A 22250-nucleotide genomic window follows, 5' to 3' on the forward strand; every position below is an offset into this window, starting at 1 on the left:
ATGTTTCACTCTCACTGCATCGATAGTGCTATCAGAGTACTGCAAGTATATGCTGAAACTTCATGAAGAGTCTGGGAAGTATTGTTCATTTGTTTTGGGGATTTTGGTGCTTTTTGTTTGATTGGTTTGTTTGGTTTCTTTTTCTTCTTTTTCTTGTATTTTAAAATTCTTTCATGATTGTAGTGCAGCAATAAGAAAAGTTAAAAATTCAGGTCTCCTACAGGACGAAATACAAAAGATGTAACAGCAAAAAACAGGTAGGGGTTTACAAACCACTGACAATTGTTGTCAAATACTCTGCTTGCAATAGAAGAACTTTGGAAAAAAAACAAACCTGTATTAATTGATTCTCTACTCCTATAGTAGAAGCAGAAAATTGAAACAAGTGAAAAATGGAAATCTTGATTCTCATGCCTGGTTTGTCTAGTAAAAGAAGAAATTCACATTATGTTGAAGGACACCATGTGTTTTGACTTTATTAAAATCCTTATTTCAAGGAAATTTTTCCCTTGTGAAAAGATTGTCACTGCAATACTGGCAAGGTCAATGTCAGGTTGGATTTTCTGCTATACAAGTATCACTCAGGCAAATTAGTTCTGCCATAGGGGATAGAGCAACCTAGACACTGTTTTCTGAGTCCTTTTCCTTCCTGAGTCAGCACTTATTTTTTTCACCTCAAGCATCCTATCTGTTTCTGTCCTTTCCTTTCTACTCCCATTTTTTAACCCTGTGTCCTCATCTGGTTAACACGTAGCAAGAAATCTGCCTTTTTTTTTTCCTTTAATTGTTTTTGTTTTTTTTTTTTTTAAGATACTTGCTCAGTTCTCCTTGCCCCCATTTGATTTTCCCTTTTAATGCAGTTTCTGTTGCAACACACCCATGAAACATGGGGCATTGCAATCACAAAATTACAAATGGGAAATTTATGGTAACAGATTTCTGCAAATACAGCAGAGACTAGGTGCTTCCTTATCTTTTGACTCAACAAAACTTAGTGAGAGATGCGAAAACCCAAACAGGTTGGGGTTTTTTTCCCCCTTCCCTCTGCTGTATGAGCACAGTATTTCCATTAAATACTTCTAAAGCAATTGAAACTCACATTCCTAAATAGCTAGAAATATACTTCAAATAGAGGGAAGGTGTATTTGCATTAACTCTTCAAGTCAAAGCTGGCCACAGCATGATTGAAGAATGTTAAAGTGAGAAAGTAAAGAACATAGCATGTACAGTTTGGCAATTTATATAACAATATTTGGGGAATTCACTTATGGAAAGGTATCTAAACTCCTGTTTGCACTTCCATTACAATCTTGGGCTTTCCCACACTTTTAGTGGAAATAAGTTTTCAAGAAATCAAATCTGAGGGGGACTCTATCTTTAGGTTTAGCTGGCCTGCATTTAGCCCAATAGACCACTGAGCATTCCGTTCAGTAAAAAGAGTTCCCATGATGAGTAGTAACCCTACTGTATTTTCGAAAGGACTGCCTGATCATAGGGATTATCACCATTTTTGCACTGAGCTTGGTGCAATTGCACATTGTATGATTCCAGTCCTTTATACAAACCACTTCTAGCTCACTGTATCATCTTTGTGTGGATGACCTTGGAAAGAAAAAAAGAGGAAACTGGAAAACTTACAGGAAGAAATGTAGTTGATGAACTGTTCATTACAGTTACTCTAAGTCTCTAGTTTTACTGCATAGTACTATCATCATACTGTGAATAACAGTGTGTTCTGAAATTAGGTTTCTGGTTCTTTGTTAAGATAACTATTTATAATCTAGCTCTAGATATTAACATCTGATTAGTAATCCATTCACAGTGTCTGGTTTCACAAGTTTTCCCACTTGTATTGCATCCTCTTTCCACCAAAATACACATGGCTTGCTATAGGTACATCTTTAAAATTCTCTCCTTTTCACAGAGCAAGGTGAAAAAAAGGAGTTTAAAGGAGTTTTTAAGACCACAATGTTTCTAAAAGACTGCGAAAGACATTTCTCCTTCCAATTCATCAATTATATTTTTATATAAATTACAACTCTTTGAAGAAAAAAGACTATATTAGGTGCATGTTCCTTCTTGGGTTATACACAGACCTTTCAACCTCCCTTTCACCATTACTTCACATCATATAATAAATTATATTATTTACATTTGCTTTCAGTTCTTAAATATCTTGTATAGATTTAACTTTATCTTAGCTGTAACCTAGGCTCTCACTGTGAGTGCACTGCCCAGCAGTTACTGCTTTTGAAATAGTCTTTGTTCTTCTTCTCTGTCTGCAAAGAATGAACATCAACAGTGTGGTGGTGGTCAGCATATTAAATTATCACAGTGCTGGCGCACATGTGTTTTCTCTCACACATGAGCACAGTCCACTTTTATTTTCCTCCAGCCTATGTGTATACAAACACATACCCTTCTTTCTCCTTTAAAGATAACCTGAATTCGTGCACTGCTAGCAAGATGTCATTATTATTAAGATGACTTTTTAGGGTGTCAATTAAAGATAGTACTAGGGGGAATGGAACATAAATAGAAATGGGTAGATTCAGATTGGATGTTAGGAAGAAATTCTTCACCATGAGGGTGGTGAGACACTGGAACAGGTCACCCAGGGAGGTGGTTGAGGCCCCATCCCTGGAGGTTTTTAAGGCCAGGCTGGATGTGGCTCTGAGCAACCTGATGTAGTGTGAGGTGTCCCTGCTCATGGCAGGGGGCTTGGAACTAGATGATCCTTGAGGTCCCTTCCAACCCTAACAATTCTATGATTCTATTATAGGAAAGTCAGGCTGCGAGCAGGAAACTAGGGTGGCAATCATGTTGGAGATATAGAACAGCCAAGCCCATCCCATCATCCCAGCCAGGAGCAGGGTATCCAGAGGCCACCCACTGGGGACAGCCTAGCTATTTGTTGAGCAAACATACAGAATGGTTTGGGTTTGTTGGTTTGGTTTGGTTTGGTTTGGTTTGGTTTGGTTTGGTTTGGTTTGGTTTGGTTTGGTTTGATTTGATTTGTTGTTTTTTTTTTTTTTTCCCCTCAGATCCACTTGACCAACCACATACGTGCAGTTATTTTGTGCAAATTCAGATGAAAGCATTTTTAGGTCATAAAATGTAATGTTTAATGAACAGAATTTAAGTTCTGGGTTATGAGTTTGTGGATTTTATTGAATAAATAATTTCAGTAGAGAAACCATGTAAACGTATCCAGCTTTGATCATTACAGATAAGGATAGTTTACTACATTTGCAAGGAATGTTTTTTTTAATGTTTAATGTCAGGTTTCACTTTGGAACCTATAGAGACTGAAAAAATGCTGATATCTAGAGATGAGTTTAGTTTTTCTGCCCAATATTAACTGCAATCATAAATGTCTCTATTTCTGTAGCTTAAATTTTGCAGTTTGTCTGTGGGTCATATCTAGCTTCTCCAAAGCAAAAAAATTCTTCATAATATAACAAATTAACCCAATAACTCTTACTATAGATGGTTGCCTGTGGAATTAGGGAAGATACTGAGCCCAAGAATTAGAGGAAATAAAGGGACCCAAAGGCAGAGAATTTCTAGGAGATAGGAACATCTTCCTAGACCTCACAATTCTTTTGATGGGGTAATTCCTGTCAGATCTGTTGGATAATGAATGAAAAATTTAGTTTGAGTGTCAGAAACACCATTGACATGTATATTTTTTTTAGAAGTGTTTTTATTCTACTGGAATTTTTTAAGCAATCTGTCATCAATTTATCCTACCAAAGCCAAAGTCATTCAATATCTAGGATTGCAAAATAAATTCTCAAAAAATAAAGTCAATAGTGTTGCATCTTAAACTTCACTGCATTAAAACCAAACCAACCAAACAAAGCAAAACAAAACCAACTCAACTCTTGATGTGTAGAATTCTTGAACAGGGGACCTGCTGGACTAGATGTCTGTTTCCCTGTCCTCCTCTTTTCTTCTCTTGTCTTTCTTCCTGTTACACTGCTGGTAGGCTACATAGACTTCAGAGCCTGAAACACAGGTACTCTGCAATGTTAAGTGATGGTGTGAGTTCAGTTTCTGCCCTTGTACCTCACCCATCTACCTGGCTGTGTAGGACTGAGAGTGAGCAACACTTTTTAACTCAATTAAAAAAAAAAATAAGCTATCTGAGAGTGTTTATTACAGGCTGAACAAAATGTAGTTCACCAACTTTTCTATTCTGGGATCTTAAAGGATTAAAGGAAAAGTCAGTTTTATGGGTAGTCTTTATATCTCTGTTCACAAAACCTTCAATTGCAAATTCACCCAGACTTATAGAATTAAGAAATTCTTACATATAGAAATGAAAAACAACTGCCATTTCTTTTCATCCTTAGGAAAAAAGGGGAAAAAAGTCTATATTTGTAATGGTTCCAAAGTATTCTTATGTATGATATTGCAAGATAAAATGAACCAGATGAGTATAAATGGATCAAAATTTGTGTGCTATGAATCTAAGAAATTAAGCCTTAACTTTCAGATTGTACTGCACATGATGCATACAAAAGATGACAGTTAAGGGTAGGCAAAATAAATAAGTCTGAATGCAAGAAACAGTGTATGACTACTTGTGAACACAGGGGAGTATATACCTTTGACTAGTGTTGTGCCCATGGGCTATGACCAGTACCTCATGATGACTTTTGCTGTCATGATGCATAACTTTTATTATTGTTTTTCTTCTTCATTTTTGTTTGAAACTCAAGGCAACAGCCATACATAAGTGCCTATTCAACTGGCATCTGACAGGACATGAACTAAAGGAGACGTAACAGTCTGGTTTCCACCCTAAGAACTGATTGACTTCCCAAATGGAGTTTATGACAGACAAGACAAATTAGAATTCTAAAGCATAAAAGTGGGGAAGGGGTAGAGTAAATTCTTATGACTTTGTAAGCTAAATTTGTAAGCTAAAAAATCACTTCATACCTTGTACAGTACTCTGCTAACCACATATGGCTGTCATAAGATTAATGCCTATTCTGAAGCCACCAAAATATTTATTAGCAGAGAAAATAAATCAAATTAAACAAGATTAGAATAAAACAAGAGCAGCAACAAAAGAAGATTATAGTTGCTTTGAAAAGAGGAAGATTGCCAATTACTTGATAAGCTACCTTAATGAAACACTACAAAACCAGACTTGTTAATGCCAGGGAAGCAAGAAGTCAAGTCAGTCATGTGAGCCTAAAATATGTTTGCATATATTAACAGGAAAAAAAAAATTGCTTATTAACTATAATGTCAAAAATATACTCATCAGACATGCTAGACTTAAAATGCATAGTCATATGATTCTATGACTTATAAATAATAAACTTATTTAGCATAAAACATGTATCTTAAATTCTCTAAATTATTGTTTCCAGGACTTTCACAAGCACTTTATTTATATTGAAATGATTTTTTTTCCTCACCTAATTTTCCAATTCTAGTCAGCCAGAAAAAAATCCAAATTCTATTCTAAAATTAGATAATTATTAATCAATGTGGGCATTCTGCATAAACTATGGACATATAATTTCTCATATACAAAAATAAAAAAGCAAATTCCAAGTCAGTAAGTTTTCTGGAATTAAAATTTTCTAATTTCCCATCAAAATAAGAGATTCTGTAGACATGACTATGACATTCCTTGCTGTCTTGTTTCTTTGTTTTCTTTCTTTGTCTTGCTTTCTTGTTTCTCTTTTTGCTCATTTGCTTTCATGTCTGTATAGGTGTGTTAGGAAAGAAGGAGTACTGTAGGAAAAAAGAAATAAATCTGGCTTTACATTCTTGTTTTACTAAAGACAGATTTTAAAAACTGTAATTGCTGTCGTATTTCTTTCTGACATATATGACCTAGCTTTCAATGACATATTTCAGGTATTTAGTTTAATTATTTCTGCAGTGGTGACACTATTCCTTTTCATTAAGTAGTTTTAGAGTAAAGATTGTCAATGCTAATTTTCAGATGTTCATGCACAAATCCATTTTCTGTCTCATATTAGATGTGTACATTTAGATTTGTATCCAAGTATCCTAGCTGGAAGCAGCAGAAGACTATTAAAATTAAAAGCACAGTTACTGTGGTGGGGCAAGATCTGATTAGTATTATTTCTATCTTGAGTCAATTCAATGCAGAGGATTTTAGGATTGACAATATTTAGTATAATCCATTTAGAACATATTATGTGTTTTCAAACAACTTTTTAAAAAATATTTGCTATTTTTACATGCCAAATTACCTGTTTAATGATTTATATATGCAATATGTATGTATTTTTGCCTTTATGGAAACATAAATATAAAATAAATTATCTTTTGAGAACTTTGAATACTAAAGGAGGTAGAATAATGCTGATCTATATATCCAGCTGAATCACTCAATGTTATTGATTTTGCTTATAATTATAATACTTTGAAAAAACTTCAGAGGACCTCTATATTTTTTTCTAAATTCAGAGGAAACACAGATATTAGGATGTTTAAAATACTTCTCCATATAATGCTTAACAGGTGAGCTGGGGACAGAAAGGACAAATTTGCAGGGACTATTTTATTTTAAAGACAAAAGTGGTATTTTAGATACTATTATATTATAATAATGAGCAACTGCATTGAACAGTTCCATGCTACTTATATGAAAGGAAATATAGTTTCTCATTAATCGTTGAATGAACTGCAGCCTGAACACATTCACTAGTTTTATGTGAGCACTTCATCACCACAGCAGCTTAACATTAATACTTTTACCCTTACAATACCTCTGCAAGGTAGACACGTTTCGTTTAAAGTGAAGAGCTGACTGAAACAGAGACTAGTAAGTAAATTATCCAGTGTCATAGTGGCAGCTTGTGGTAAAACTCTCATGTTTGCTAATCTTTCAAGTCCCAGTCTCATATTTTAATCTCAATTTAATTTTTTTCTACTTCAGGAAATGCTCCTTCCCATATTTCAGAGGTCTGGACTAGTATTGCTTTTGGAAATCAGGTTGCAAAATTTATCATATTTTTGAAAGAACATTCCTATCTTCCCTCTTCCTATAACAAACCCTATGAGGAGAGGCTGAGGGAGCTGGGGTTGTTTAGCCTGGAGAAGAGGAGGCTCAGGGGTGACCTCATTGCTGCCTACAACTACCTGAGGGGAGGTTGTAGCCAGGTGGGGGTTGGTCTCTTCTCCCAGGCAACCAGCAGCAGAACAAGAGAACACAGTCTCAAATTGTGCCAGGGGAGGTATAGGCTGGATATTAGGAGGAAGTTCTTCACAGAGAGGGTGATTGCCCATTGGAATGTGCTGCCCAGGGAGGTGGTGCAGTCGCCATCGCTGGAGATGTTCAAGAGAAGCCTGGATGAGGCACTTAGTGCCATGTTCTAGTTGATTGCTTAGGGCTGGGTGATCAATTGGACTGGATGATCTTGGAGGTCTCTTTCAACCTTCTATGATTCTATATTCACTGGTGAAATTGAAACTTTTATGAGGACAAGATTGTTTAAAATAATTTTCCGTTTCAAAACCCTTTTCAAAGGAAGTTTTGAAATTATTGAAATGCTATATTTTAATAGCTTGCAAATGGGAAAAATAAACTTGTTCTTTCTAAGAAAGTAACTTTCTAAAATATTAGCTATAATTAGCAAGTTTTCAATAAAAATAGAAAAAAAATATTTTCAAAACATTACATGTAATAATTTGATTAATTCTCTCTCCATTCAGAGAGAGAAAGACCACTTGAAATTTTCAGGGTTCTTATTATTTCAATGGGAAGCCTAACCATTCACATCTCCATTTCTCTTGTGGAATAGGGAAACTCTTTCCTGTTAATCTGTTTCCCATCCTTTCCCCTCCACCACCAACAATTCACATATTTGAATCAAAATATTCTCTAATGTCTATACTTTCCATGTTCCAGATCGTTTGAATCTTTTGACTGGTTATTGACTACAAGATATGTACTTAGTAACACAGTATATGCTGCAAACAAGTTACTATTTGATGAATATTTCTTTGCTGAAGAGTATTTGAATTATATATACCTTTACATATTGCTGAAGGGCTTAATTTCTTTTACACATTTGTCACGTTTTCTCTACTGATAAAACATACACACCGAACTATATAAGTGCTACTACACCACTGAATAGTTGGAGACATTAGGATTAGATATTAAGGTGCTTCTCAAGAGATGTCAACATGTCCTGAAAATCTATTAGTTATGATAGAGATCATGTTCAATTTAAAATTTCTGAAGTTTCACTTGCTCATTAAAATTAAAAAGGACAGTGATTGTGGAGTTGTCAACATGGGTTCCTAAAAAGCTCCTAGATCAATATTGATTTAAAAAGTACAGGGAAGCAAATTGTGATAGCACATCTTAGAAATTAAGGGTCATTGCATAAAAAAAGTTTTCCAAACTTACTTTCTACTTCTTTAGTCTAGATATTCCTTATATTACTAGATATGGATTTTTTTCCCCCTTGAATTAGTCATATTAGATATTGCACCAGTTCCTGTTCCTTACCTTGGAGAAATAAGAGTGAAGTAAAAGTATGACAAGATGCTATAGCCTCTTTAAAACAAATGAACGAACAAACAAATAAACAAAAAAGAAAATATTAAATTGCAGTACATAAGAATATTTTTGTTCTGAACTGTAGAGGAGAAAAATAAACAGCAACAACAATAAAATATACAAACTTACAATAAACACATTTTACAAGGATTTTTATTCTAAGCATTTTAGTCAAGTGATCATTTTCTTTCTTCAATGAAAACTTATCAATCTTTGTAACAGAACTAATTTGACAGACCACTGTTATTACTGTATAAAAAGATTGCATATTTGCCACTGTATGTAGGTAAAGTTGCTTAACAATATATTCAAGCACAGAGTCATCGAACTTGGAGTATACAAAAAGTATGTTCTATTCTATTGCAACTTGAGAAAATTGTATTTAATCAGACTTACAATTGGACAAAATTTACTCATTGATCTTCTAAGTAACAAAACAGATGGAAATCAATGAAACAAGTCTGTACATGGGTCCACCATTCAAAGGATCTGGATCTTTTTTGTAACTGAGATAGTATGTACCTTGTTAATGTCCTAGTTTTCTTTTGTAGATACCATACATTATAATTACTCTTGCAGTGGTACAAATACGGAACTGCATTCTTTTTAAAACCTTATTGTCTTTCTTTCATTAGACATAAAAGTTTCATTAGACATAAAACTTTCATTAGACATAAAACTTTTATTAAACATAAAAGTTTCTGATGCATTTTTAATAGTAGCAAGTAATGGGTCAGCTTCAAACCCAAGGCAAGGGTTATGCTCTACATTGTATTGGACAATATTCTGTCCTGATGTTCCTTGCTTTCCTGTCTTCCATGATCTGTTTAAGATGCACATGCAGTATATATATACTGATACATATATAGCACAGAAATGCAATCAACATTTAATAGCTTGAAGGATCCACAACATGTAGAATCCACATCCCATGAAAAAGAGAGCATTCAAACCATAATGTAAATTCAAAGAAGACAAGATCTCCCTTAAATGGTTATTTTAATTTTGTTCTTTACTGTAGAGAAAGAAATTTTCCCTTATTAAAAAAAAGCTGGGCTAATCTCACAATTAAGGGATGACCACAAAATCACTAATGCCATACAAGCATATTACTGTTGAAAGGTGCAACTACAGCTTATGTGGGCAAAGACAAGATGTCTTGAAAGCAGTCAGGTTACACAGTAATAGCAGTTTACATAAATCTCAGCTGCACCTTTGAAGTGCAGTGTAGACATACTTCTAGAAATTAAATCAGAAACTCCTGCCTGCAATAGTACTAGCCTTTCTCTGAAGTAGTATTAGAACCATGTTAATCTCAGAGGCTGTGAAATTCTGTGACCACATAACTAGGCTTTGAAAATGTAATTAGTTTTCGTAACAGTATGGGAGTAAACACTAAATGCTGAATTAATACATCAAAAAGTCATTGTGTTTTGCATAGTAAATCAGTATATTTGTGTATTCCTATACTACACAATGCAGTACCATTTAAGGAATGTCCAAACAACCTAGCATGCATATAAATAATTGTGCAGCATTGTATATAGATATACACTTGGGTCTTGGCATCAAATAAGCTTCCTAACAGGATTAATTGGATCTGGCACAGCCCAATATTGGCACAACAGTACTGCTTCTAGTTCCAGATCCAGCTTGTTTTGAGTAGGTTGAATACCCCTGTATGAGACTGAGCAATGCAGTGTAGATCTTTACAGGTCCTCAACCCACTCTTGAATTTTGAGTATGAAGGTACTTTTTTTTAAGTGATGAAACAGATATGGTATGATACCATATCAAATTATAATGTATTTATGTATACATAACAATATTATTTATCATGTAATGGCAGATAATTGGATTCCAACAGAAATATTTGGAAAAGGATATTTCACTCAAACACTAACTCCATTAAAAAGATCCAGCAGAATAAATGGACACGTGTTTTTGTATGAATAGTTTAAATGTAGATGAGTTAATTTCTCATTTAAGAACAAAAAAGGATGACATTTAATGCAGTCCACTGTTGTGTTCTTATCTATAATATTCTGTTGTGTTTATTATAATTTTGAGTGGGAGATAATTAAAAGTTTACTCTTTATTTTCCACTCTGAATAAGCCGGAAAAATTACATTCCTTTAAAAAAAAAAAAAAGGTTTTAAAAGAAATGTAACAAAACTACATACAGACCATTTCACTGCCTTGGTGAAAAAAACATGACCCAAGGCCTATACTGTGAATAAAATTATGGGCATACAGCAAGGGGTCTTAAAGCTGTCAGTAGAGTCAATCAGAACAGACAACATTAGATAACTAACTGCACTTTACCAATCTTTAAATGCAATTTTTTATCCTCTTTAAATAGAATCATAGAATTATAGAACTGGTAAGGTTGGAAGGGACGCCAAGGATCACTTAGTTCCAACTCCCCTGCCATGGGCAGGGACACCTCACACTGGATCAGGTTGCTCGGAGCCACATCCAACCTGGCCTTAAAAACCTCCAGGGATGGGGCCTCAACCAACTCCCTGGGCAACCTGTTCCAGTGTCTCACCACCCTCATGGTGAAGAATTTCTTCCTAACATCTAATCTGAATCTACCCATTTCTATTTTTGTTCCATTCCCCCTAGTCCTATAATTACCTGACACCCTAAAATGTCCCTCCCCAGCTTTCTTATAGGCCCGCTTAAGATACTGGGCGGTCACAATAAGGTCTCCTTGGAGCCTTCTCTTCTCCAGACTGAACAGCACCAACTCTTTCAGTCTGTCCTCATAGGAGAGGTGTTCCAGCCCTCTAATCATCCTCATGGTCCTTCTCTGGACATGTTCCAGCACCTCCAGATCCTTCCTGTAGTAGGGGCCCTAGAACTGGAGGTAGTACTTCAGGTGGGATCTCACCAGAGCTGAGTAGAGGGGGAGAATCACCTCCCTTGACCTGCTGGCTATGCTTCTCTTGATGCAGCCCAGGATGTGATTGGCTTTCTGGGCTGCAAGTGCACACTGGTTGCTCATGTTGAGCCCCTCATCCACCAACACCCCCAAGTCCTTTTCTTCAGGGCTACTCTCAAGCCAGTCACTGCCCAGCCTATATAGGTGCTTGGGGTTGCCCCAACCCAGGTGTAGGACCCTGAATTCGGTCTTGTGAACCTAATGAGGTTGTCATGGGCCCACCTCTCCAGCCTGTCAAGGTCCCTCTGGATGGCATCCCTTCCCTCCAGCATGTCTGCTGCACCACATGGCTTGGTGTTATTGGCAAACCTTCTGAGGGTGCACTCAATGCCGCTGTCCGTATCGCCGACAAAGATCTTGAACAAGCCTGGTCCCAGTACTGATCCCTGAGGGACTCCACTTGTCACTGGCCTCCACTTGAATATGGACCCATTGACAGCCACCCTTTCAGGTGCAGCCATCAAGACAATTCTTTATCCACTGAATGATCCCAGTAGATAATGGTCAAACCCAGATTTTACCAGCTTGGAGACCAGGATGTCATGCAGGACAGTGTCAAAGGTTTTGCTCAAGTTCAGGTGTGGTGGGTTGAAAATTCCCCCCCAACATTAAATGATGTCAGTTGCTTGGCCTTCATCTGTTAGTGTTGCGACCTTGTCATAGAAGGCTACTAGGTTTGTCAGGCAGGATTTGCCCTTGGTGAAGCCATGCTGATTGTACCAGATCACCTCTCCGTTATACTTCTGCCTCAGCAGTGCCTCCAGGAGGATCTGCTCCATGATCTCGCTGGGCACAGAGGTGAGACTGACTGACCTATAGCTCCCTGGGTCATCCTTCTTTCCCTTTTTGAAAATGGGAGTTATGTTTCCCCTTTTCCAGGCAGTGGAGATTTCCCCAGTCTTCCATGACTTTTGGAATATAATAGAGCGTGGTTTAGCAACCTCATCTGCCAGTTCCCTCAGCACTCATGGGTGTATCTCATCAGGTCCCATGGACTTCAATGCTTCAAGGTTCCTCAGATGGTCACAAACCTGATCTTCACTCACAATGTACAGTTCCTTCTTCCAGTCCCAGCCATTATCTTCCATTATTCTGGCAGTGCAGCTGGAGCCCTTGTCAGTGAAGACTGAGGTAAAGAAGTCATTGAGAACCTCAGCCTTCTCCATGTCACTTTGTCACCAGCTCACCTGTTTCTGAGGAGGCCCACACCTTCCCTAGTCTTCTTTTTACTATTAATATACCTATAGAAATGTTTACTGTTCCTCCTGATCTCTCTGGCTAGATTTAATTCTAACTGAGCTTTAGCTTTTCTAACCAGGTGTCTTGCTGCTTGGGCAGCTTCCTTATATGCCCCACATTCTAGCTGTCTTTTCTTCCACTCCTTGTAGAGTGTCCATGAGCTCCTTGATCATCCAGACAGGTCTCCTAGCATTCTTTCCTGCTTTCCTCTTTGCGTCTACACTTTGCTCCTAGGGACGGAGAAGATGATCCTTGAATACTGACCAGCTGTCCTGGGCCCCTCTTCCCTCTAGGGCTTTGTCCCACAGTATGTTGACCAGCAGATCCCTGAAGTGATCAAAATCTGCATGCCTAAAATCCAGGGTTGTAAGCTCAGGATATGTCCTCCTAGTTGCCCTGAGGATCTTGACTCTATTGCTTCATGGTCACTGCAGCCAAGGCTATCCCTGAGCCTCACACTGGTCACCAGCCCTTCACTACTGGTGAGAACAAGGTCCAACATACCACCTTTTCTTGTTGGTTCCTCTACCACTTGGAGGAGGAACTTGTCGGGTATGCATTCCAGGATATTCCTGGAATGGTACCTAGTACCATTCCTACCTGATATCTAGGTGTGTTGTCCCTCCAGCAGATGTCAGGGTGGTGGAAATCCCCCACAAGGTCCAGAGCTTGAGAAAACAAAGCCACCTCTATTTGCCTGTAGAGGGCCTCATCTGCTTGGTTCTGCTGGTCAGGTGGCCTGTAGCAGACCCCTACAATAACATCACCTTCCCCTATTTTCCCTTTAATCTTCACCCATATGCTATCAACCAGATCATCATCCTTCCCCAGGTGGAGCTCCACTGATTCCAGCTGGTCACTGATATATGAGATAGTTGGTGTGTGAGCATAGATGAATAAGCTATGTCAAATAGTTTCCTTTGTTTACTTAGATATACTTAGATATAACACATTGTAAATATTCTACTGGTTCAGAATTTTGCTGCATGCTAAAAGTCAGACCTTGAGTAGAACTTCATTTAAGAACTTGACATCTACTCCTGCTTATCTTATTGACTGGCCATTATCATAGAATCATAGAATCATAGAATCAAGAAGGCTGGAAGAGACCTCAAAGATCATCGAGTCCAACCTGTCACCCTAAACCTCATGACTATCTAAACCATGGCACCAAGTGCCACGTCCAATCCCCTCTTGAACACCTCCAGGGATGATGACTCCACCACCTCCCTGGGCAGCCCATTCCAATGGCCAACCACTCTCTCTGTGAAGAACTTGTTTGGATCAATCATCATAAACCTGACTAAATGACATCATACTCAATTTACAAAGCTGAATGTAAAGGATTCAAAAATTTCCCTAGTTCAGTGTTGAACAGAGAACTGAGGTATGTTTCCCTGTCCTTGATTCCTGAGTTCCATCAAGGAGCTACCACCACTTCACTGCTCCTCAGCAGATTTGTAGCTGATTAAATTAAGTCTGATATTAATGATTTCTGGCAATTCTTGACAACAGTGAGACACAAGCCTTGCTTTGATCAGTAGCCTGTAAAGTAACATTTTTGTTGTTTGCAAATGTTCATCATCAAATAAATTCATCAAATCAATACCAAATAAATGGGGAAGTAGAATTTGGAAGTGTGTGTTTTATATGTGCAGCTGAATCTATCAGAACCAACAGGTCTGCTTGACCTTTGCTGGTTTTGAAGAGAGCAAATTGAATTTAGAAATGCAATATGCACTTAGTGCTGTTAAACAACTAAGTGTTGTTTGACCATTGGCAATAAATTGCTTAATTCTTGTCTCAATGGAAAGAAAATCAAACTTTTTTTTTTTTTTTTTAATCAAAGGAATGTTAGTGACCAAAGTGGTCAGTTTGTTTATTCTGAATATGAAGAGAAACTATATAATAATTATTATATATCTCCAACTGTTCACTCTCAACAATGTTTTCTCTTCTCCTGGTGTCTTGGTCTGGAAGTTGGGAAAGAGATGCGATTCTTTTTGAACCTTCCTGTGAATGAAATTAAGACACAAACAAGGTCATATATCAAGACAAGACTATTTATTAAAGAAAGAGAGAATGGCACAAACAGAGAAAGAAAGAAAGAAAAGGGAGAGAAAGAGTGGAGAAAGAGAGAGCAGGAGAGAGACTTACCACCGCCCTTCTTTGGTGTGGCAGGGGCAGAGACATTCTGGGCTGCTTCCTCCAGCCTGAGATGTCCCCAGCGATGTCCCCCCCAGAAAACTGGCATAGATCAGAGCTTTTATTATGTTCCCATCTATGTTATCATCATAGATCTGTGTGGTTCACATCAACAAGGCATAAGTGGATGTACAGGGGGGGTCTTCCATGTGTCTGCAGGGGTCGGTGCTGAGTGGCCTCTGCCCCTCTTTGACATCCATTGTCCATCTAAAACCCCCTGGGCAGTTGCTGCCTCAGTGGGCAGAAATGACACACCAGGTGGGCTGTTCAGGATGATCTCATCATTGTTGAGACACTCCTCAGTTCTTAATGTAATCATCACATCACCACGTGATTTAAACATTCAAGAGAGGATTCTCTCACCTGGTGACAATCTCACAATTCTTCAATAGTAATTTTAGCAACAGAAAACTCCAGGCATGTCCTAGAGAGGGAACTTATGACTGTAAAACAGAAGTGGAAAATACTGGTCTTAATACATTTAAATTTAATATATGTCTTTAAACATGAATTAAATGCAAAACAAGAGGCATATTTATTTGTAATCTTTGTTTCTTTGTTTGTTTGGCTGATTTTTGACTCTATGTTTTGTGATTTGTAGCAGACAACGGTTGTAAAAAAAAAGAAAGAAAAAAAAAAAAGAAGAAAACAACATGTGATGGAATAACCAAAGAAGTAATAGATGCTATGAATTTACAGGAGTGGCAAATATCTAGTAACAGGACTAGAATATGAGGAAGTACCTCTTGTACTGTAGAACAATAAGGTGATAATTTAATGCAAATAATCCTTCCAGTGTTAAGAAATCAAACAAATCAAAATGGTGTTGCTATCTTGAAGGCTTCTCAACAAGCATTCTTTAACCTTTGCTAAATGTCTCATGTTTACTATGCATCAGCTTTAAAGATCTAGATAAATGAATTAATTCACCTTTATCCCCTTGAGAAACACTATTGATTTTTATGAAAATGAATTAAACATTCACTCTCAATTAAGTTCTGTGTTTACTTTCTAAGAAGAGCTATCTTCCCACAGAATGAGAAATTTACCTGCCAGCAAAGACAATAGACTCCTGTACTATCCACATGTTGGCCATGCATATTGGATAAACAAAACCCAATTACACTCTTGCTTATATTGCATCAAGATTACATATTATGTTCAGACCTCTTTTTTCAAGGAGCAATGCCCAGCTAAATTGCATCACTTATCCTAGGTTTCTTTATTGCTTAAACATGTAGAAAATTAAGTTATTGAAGAGCTTGGTGTTGAGAAAAAAATAACTAAACAGGGTAAAGAAAAAACAGGTTTTGGATAGATGTCATTTACATTTTAGTTTTGCTCAACAATTACATCAGCTTCCCTTTTTCATTTTCTATGATGATAAGTAGCCTATTTAGACTTTGCATAATGAGTATTTTTTTTCCTAGATCTGCCTTGGCAGCAGTTCTGAAGGAATCTTTAGGATAATCTCAAGTACTTCTCCCTATTCTTTTTCTTCTTTGATTTACACTATTAAATTTGATCCTAGATGTCTCTCTTGCTCATTATTGTGTTTGAAGTAATAGTGTGCATAAGTCTGGATGCAAACCAGAAAAACAGTATCACTTTTGAGAGCAGATGACTAATATATGAAGTAGAAAGAGACAACATCTCTTTATAGCAAGAAATATATTGGGAAAATTGCACAACTTCCAAGGCGAATGTGGTAGTGTAACCTCGATGAGCAATATAAAGAACAGCTGAAGTAAAATTTTTGGGGTAAGCCTGTACTAAACACAGATACTATTACCTAAGCTGTTTTCAGAACTAATGACCTTTACAAATAAAACTTTCAGTAAGTGTTACACAATTTACTCTTCTACTTTGACTTATCCTGAACAATCATATCCTCCCAAAATTTCATATTTTTTTGTATCTTACTGTACTCTACGTATTTTTTATACTGCCTTCTCTGCTAATTAACACATCTCCATTAATGCACAAAGCAATAGAGTTGGTAGGTTTCACATCTTATTCACTTATCAACATTCAAAGGCATATAAGGGTAGAGAAATTTAATTTGTATTCTTGGTTTATTTTTTGGTTTGGGTTGGGTGGGTTGGTTTTTTTTAAACTTGTTTTAAAATGTTTGATGTTTACCAAAACAAAGGTGAAGAGATAGTGTTCAAGAGTAGTAAAAATTAGGAAATTGATTACAGCCATTTTTTCTTTCCCCTATTGCCTTCCAATTGTCGAAAAAAAAATATTTCTCACAAAATGATTCATTGCCTTGTTTGTTTACAAGTCCGTTTCACCACAGAGCAGTGATCAATATACCTAAAGCTTTTTGACATACCTCTACGCTATTGTGCAGTCACTATGAAGCATATTATGGGTGAGAGTTTAAGAAGAAAAGCTAATGCACAGAGTTCAATGAATCTTCTAACTTACTTATTTCAAATTAATATTTAAGTTATGTGAAACCTAATCTAGGCTATTCTCACAATTAGTTCCTTCCACCTTAGTGATGTTCTTTCCTAATTTAGTCTATGGATTCTAGCTGTAATTGTGAAACAGAAACAATTAATTCTAAGCTTTTGCTTCATAGATAGATTTTCATTTTTATCATAAATTTCCTGTGCAACCTAATCTAGGTGAACTTTCTCTATCACGGGTGGTTGGACTAGATGATGTCCAGAGGTACCTTTGAACCCCTACGATTCTGTGATCCTGTGACAGAAAAACTGTTGTAATGAGAAAACGTTTACAAATCTGTATGCTGAAAAAGAATGACATTAATTGCAGGTAGTAGCAAACACACATCATCATCTTTCAGGCTAAGAAAAGCTGGATGTCGACAATTATACATAACAATTTAGGATTATTATTTTATTACATGGTATTCTGGATAGAACACTGGGCCTGATCTTTCATTCTATTTGAACAGTTTACCGTTTGGCAAGTGGCATGGTTTGTTAATGTTGGATCAAACAACGTCATGAGGTATCTTCATACTCAAACTGTCTTATGATTTATTATTAGTTTTTAATAGGATGAGAAAAAAAAAAGCAACAATAGATTTAATTCCAATTCATATAAGATTTTGGAAACATGCTGTTTACTACCAGAACAAAACTTAGTATAACCAAGGAAAGAGTAGAGTCTACTTTGGATATTATGCTGATTGCATTAAAACTCAAGACTTTAAACAAAATACAATCTACTGTCAATTGGATGTTGATCAATTTGCCACTGTAGCTCAGAATGACATTTCAAATAGCACCTTGAGAAGAGTGTGAAAATGTCACTTATCCTTTGAGAGTCATCTCTTAAACATGCAAATCACCTGGGGAGGTGATGATTACATTAAGAACTGAGGAATGTCTTAACAAAGATAACACATCCTGGATGGCTCTCCTGGTAAGACCGCCCAGGGGAAGACCCCCTGGAATGTGCAACAAAGATAAGGTCATCATGAACCACCTTCCTGATGTGTCACCTCTGCCCACCAAGATATCAAACCTGGCAGTCACATATGATTGTAATGTAACTTAGGGTGTGGACAACGTGGATCTAGGACGAATGAACCAGGAACAGTACAAAAGCCCTGAGCTATACCAGCAGGGGTGAATATCACCATGGACATGGCAGTAGCCCAGGAATATCTCTCCCCTTGCCTTACCAAAGAAGGACCATGGGGTGGTAACTATTTCTCCTGCTCTTGCTCTCTCCACGTTCTCTTACCTTTTTCTTTCTTTACCATGGGGTGGTAAATATCTCTCCTGTTCTCTCTCCATATTCCCTCTCCCTTTTCATCCTTTCTCTGTTCTGTTTATTCTATTCTCTCTCTAATAAATAGTCTTGTCTTGATATATGACCTTGTTTGTGCCTTAATTTCACTCATGGGAATGTTCAAAAAAGAATTGTGTCTCCTTCTCAACCTTTGAATTGAGACATCCCTCACAGAACTCAACATTTCTCAAATTTACTTTAAATGAAAAATTCACCTCCACAGTTGGTTATTTTTCTCAGACTTTTGGAAACACCTAAATAAAAACTCATCAGCAATTATTCTTTTTACAACAATAGTTATGGTGGAAACTATTAGAACAGTCTCATAAAAAACACAAAATATTTTATTCTTGGTTTCTGTAAAATAAATTTTAAAAAATAATACATTGCTACCTATGATACAATTACTTTGATAAGAAATTGAGGTAGTTCATCATATCAAATACCTCAGGAAGAAAAAAAACCAACCTTTTAATTTTGAATCATAGCACATAAACTTTAATAAGTGACCCAAGAGAACAAGTCAAGCTGAAAAAAACCCAAACTAAAATTAGTAAGAAGCTAACAGCTTGCCCATTTCCTTGGGCAACATGTGGTTGGCAGATGATGTGATGTTTGGTGACAGACAAATTCTGATCCTCTTTCCCACTTTTAAATCCTGTCCACTGAGAAAAATCAACAATCTCATCAGTGTTATCAACATCAGAATCACTGAAATAGAGAAACTAATCCTAATTTAAAAAGAGGCAGAATAAGCAAGGTTAGTGACGCAGTATTCCTAACCTGATATGAGTGATAAACAGGTGCAAGTAGAGTTAATAGTCAATGTTAATTTCATGACTTAATTGTTCATTATCATCCATTCTGGTTTTCATGCTGCATCAGAAACCTGTCCTTCATGATATACCTTACTGAAAAATAAATCAATTATTCTTCAAATATTACCTCATTAAAAATCCATAATTTCATAGAATCATAGAATGGTCTGTGTTGGAAGTGACCTCTGAAAATCATCTAGTACAACCCCCTCTGCAGTCAGCAGGAGCATCCTCAACTAGAGCAGGTTGCCCAAAGCCCTGTTGAGCCTTACTTTGAATATCTCCAGGGATGGGGCCCAAACTACCTCCCTGAGCAGCCTGTTCCAGTGTTCCACTGACCTCATAGTAAAGAACATATTCCTAACATCCAACCTAAATCTGCTCTTTTTAAATTTGAAGCCATTGTGCCTTGTCCTATCACCACAGGCCTTTTGAAACAGTCTCTCTCCATCCTTCTTTTAGGTCCCTTTCAGGTACTGCAAGGCTGCTGTTAGGTCTCCCCAGAGCCTCCTCTTCTCCAGGCTGAATAACCCCAGCTCCCTCAGCACGTCCTCACAGCAAAAGAGATCCAACCCCCTCATCATTTTCATGGCCCTACTCTGGACCCTCTGAATCAGGTCCATGTCCTTCCTGTATTGAGGGCCCCAGACTTGGATGCAGTACTCCAGGTGAGGTCTCACCAGAGCAACGTGGCAGAATCACCTCTCCAGATCTGCTAGTAATGCATCTTTTAATCTTTTAGTCTTCTGGGCTGCAAGCGCACACTGCCTGCTCATGTCCAGCTTCTCATCCATCAGCACTCCCAAGTCCTTTTCCTCAGGGCTGCTTTCTATCACCTCCTCCCCCAGTCTGTATTGATAGTGGGGATTATTCCAACCCAGGTTGGAACCCTGTACTTGCTCTTGTTGAACCTCATGAGGTTCACCTGGTCCCACCACTCCAGCTTGTCCAGGTCCCTCTGGATGACATCCCACCCTCTGACATACCGACAATACCACTCATCTTGGTGTCATCTGCAAACTTGCTGATGGTGCACTTGATCCCACTGTCTATATCATTGATAAAAATATTAAACAGCACAGGTCCCAGTACAGACCTCTGAGGGACACCACTTGTCACTGCTCTCCATCTGGACTTCAAGCCATTGAGCACCACCCTCTGGATGCAACCATCCAGCCAACTCCTTATCCACTAAACAGTCCACCCATCAAACCCATATCTCTCTAACTTGGTGAGTAGGATGTGTCACTAATTTTCTTCAATAAGCATATATATATTTATTAAGAGAATCTCTGAATTTACATATCAGAGAACTAATGCTAAATAAGCAACTTTGACTTTAGCTAATTGTTTGATCAGTTCCCATCTGACGTTTCTCTGTTTATACCTACTTGTATTCTTCCTTCTGCAACTGAAAAGATTCCTCCTGTTAGAAGCTCAAGTGAGTTCAGCTAACATGAAGTTCTTTCACTTTGTGTCTTTTGCACTTCAACACACAGTTGTCTTTTTCATCATAGGAAAACTCAGATGTGGGGAAGAAAAGTTAATTTTATGTGACAAGCATTATTCCTATCTATGTCACCGGGGTGATTCATGTGCAGGGTGTTTTCTGCAAAGTTAATGAACCCTGGCTTTCTACATGTCTGTGCCCTTCATTTCCATTTTCCCTTGTAAATATCTCTCAGCCTTGTTCCTACTAGCATTTCACATATGCCACTTTCAACATCAAATCTGCTTCTGGCATGTGTAAAATAGTACATACACCTGCTGGTTATCTGGCCTCTGACAAATGTAGCACGTGATAGCTTAGCTCCTCCAGTCTTCTCCTTCAGCGTAGATATATAAGGAGCAAGATTTACTAATTTGGGTTACGCTTTTCTATTCAATTAAAAATGTTTAGTGCAATTTTTTCTGATATTTTTGGGTTTTTTTTCTGTCAGATCTGTCACTTATTGTATGTAGGTATATAAGATATGTAAAGTTTTGTAAAAGATAAGTAATTTTGGGTTTGCATGTATACATATGAAGACTGAAGAGATGGACAAAAAATTGGTTGGTGGCACACACAGAAATTGTGATAAGGTTTTGTTTGGTGGTTTCGGGTTTGTTTTACTTTGGAAATTGAGATGAAGAAATGTTCATATCTAGAGACATGTAGCCCTGATTCTTCAAATTCATACATCTATGCTTAATATAGTAATTATGACTAGTTCTACTTATGTAAAAAATTCAGGAAGGCCTTAAGGTCTTATTGATTCCTACTTTTTTCTTGACTTCAGAGTGCTGATAAGCATTACACAGCTAATGTTTTCAAATCCTAACGGCTCCTTACCTTAATCTTTTGCTCCCAGAAGAGCAGAAATTTGTTGAAAGGAGGCAAGGATCTTGATCACTAATTCTGCTTGAAGTCAAGGAAGGTAAGAAAATAAAGCATCCATTTCCCCACTCTTCTGTACTTCAGAAAATGACTCTAAAGTTCCCAAGTTATTCAAATTTTTGACATTCTAGCCCAAAAGTCTTCAACATCATTTTAGATGTATAACAGAACTCAGAATAAATTTCCTTTTGACCTGGGGCTCTGTGACTATAGTTTTTACCTAAAAATAATGAAGGAATTAAGAATACAGGCCCATCTAGAAAAAAAGATATACTTCTTAATACTAAGATTAACGGCTTATGATATGTCAAAGAAAGCTTT

Source organism: Indicator indicator, chromosome 1, assembly GCF_027791375.1.
Source record: "Indicator indicator isolate 239-I01 chromosome 1, UM_Iind_1.1, whole genome shotgun sequence".
Lineage (NCBI taxonomy): Eukaryota > Metazoa > Chordata > Aves > Piciformes > Indicatoridae > Indicator > Indicator indicator.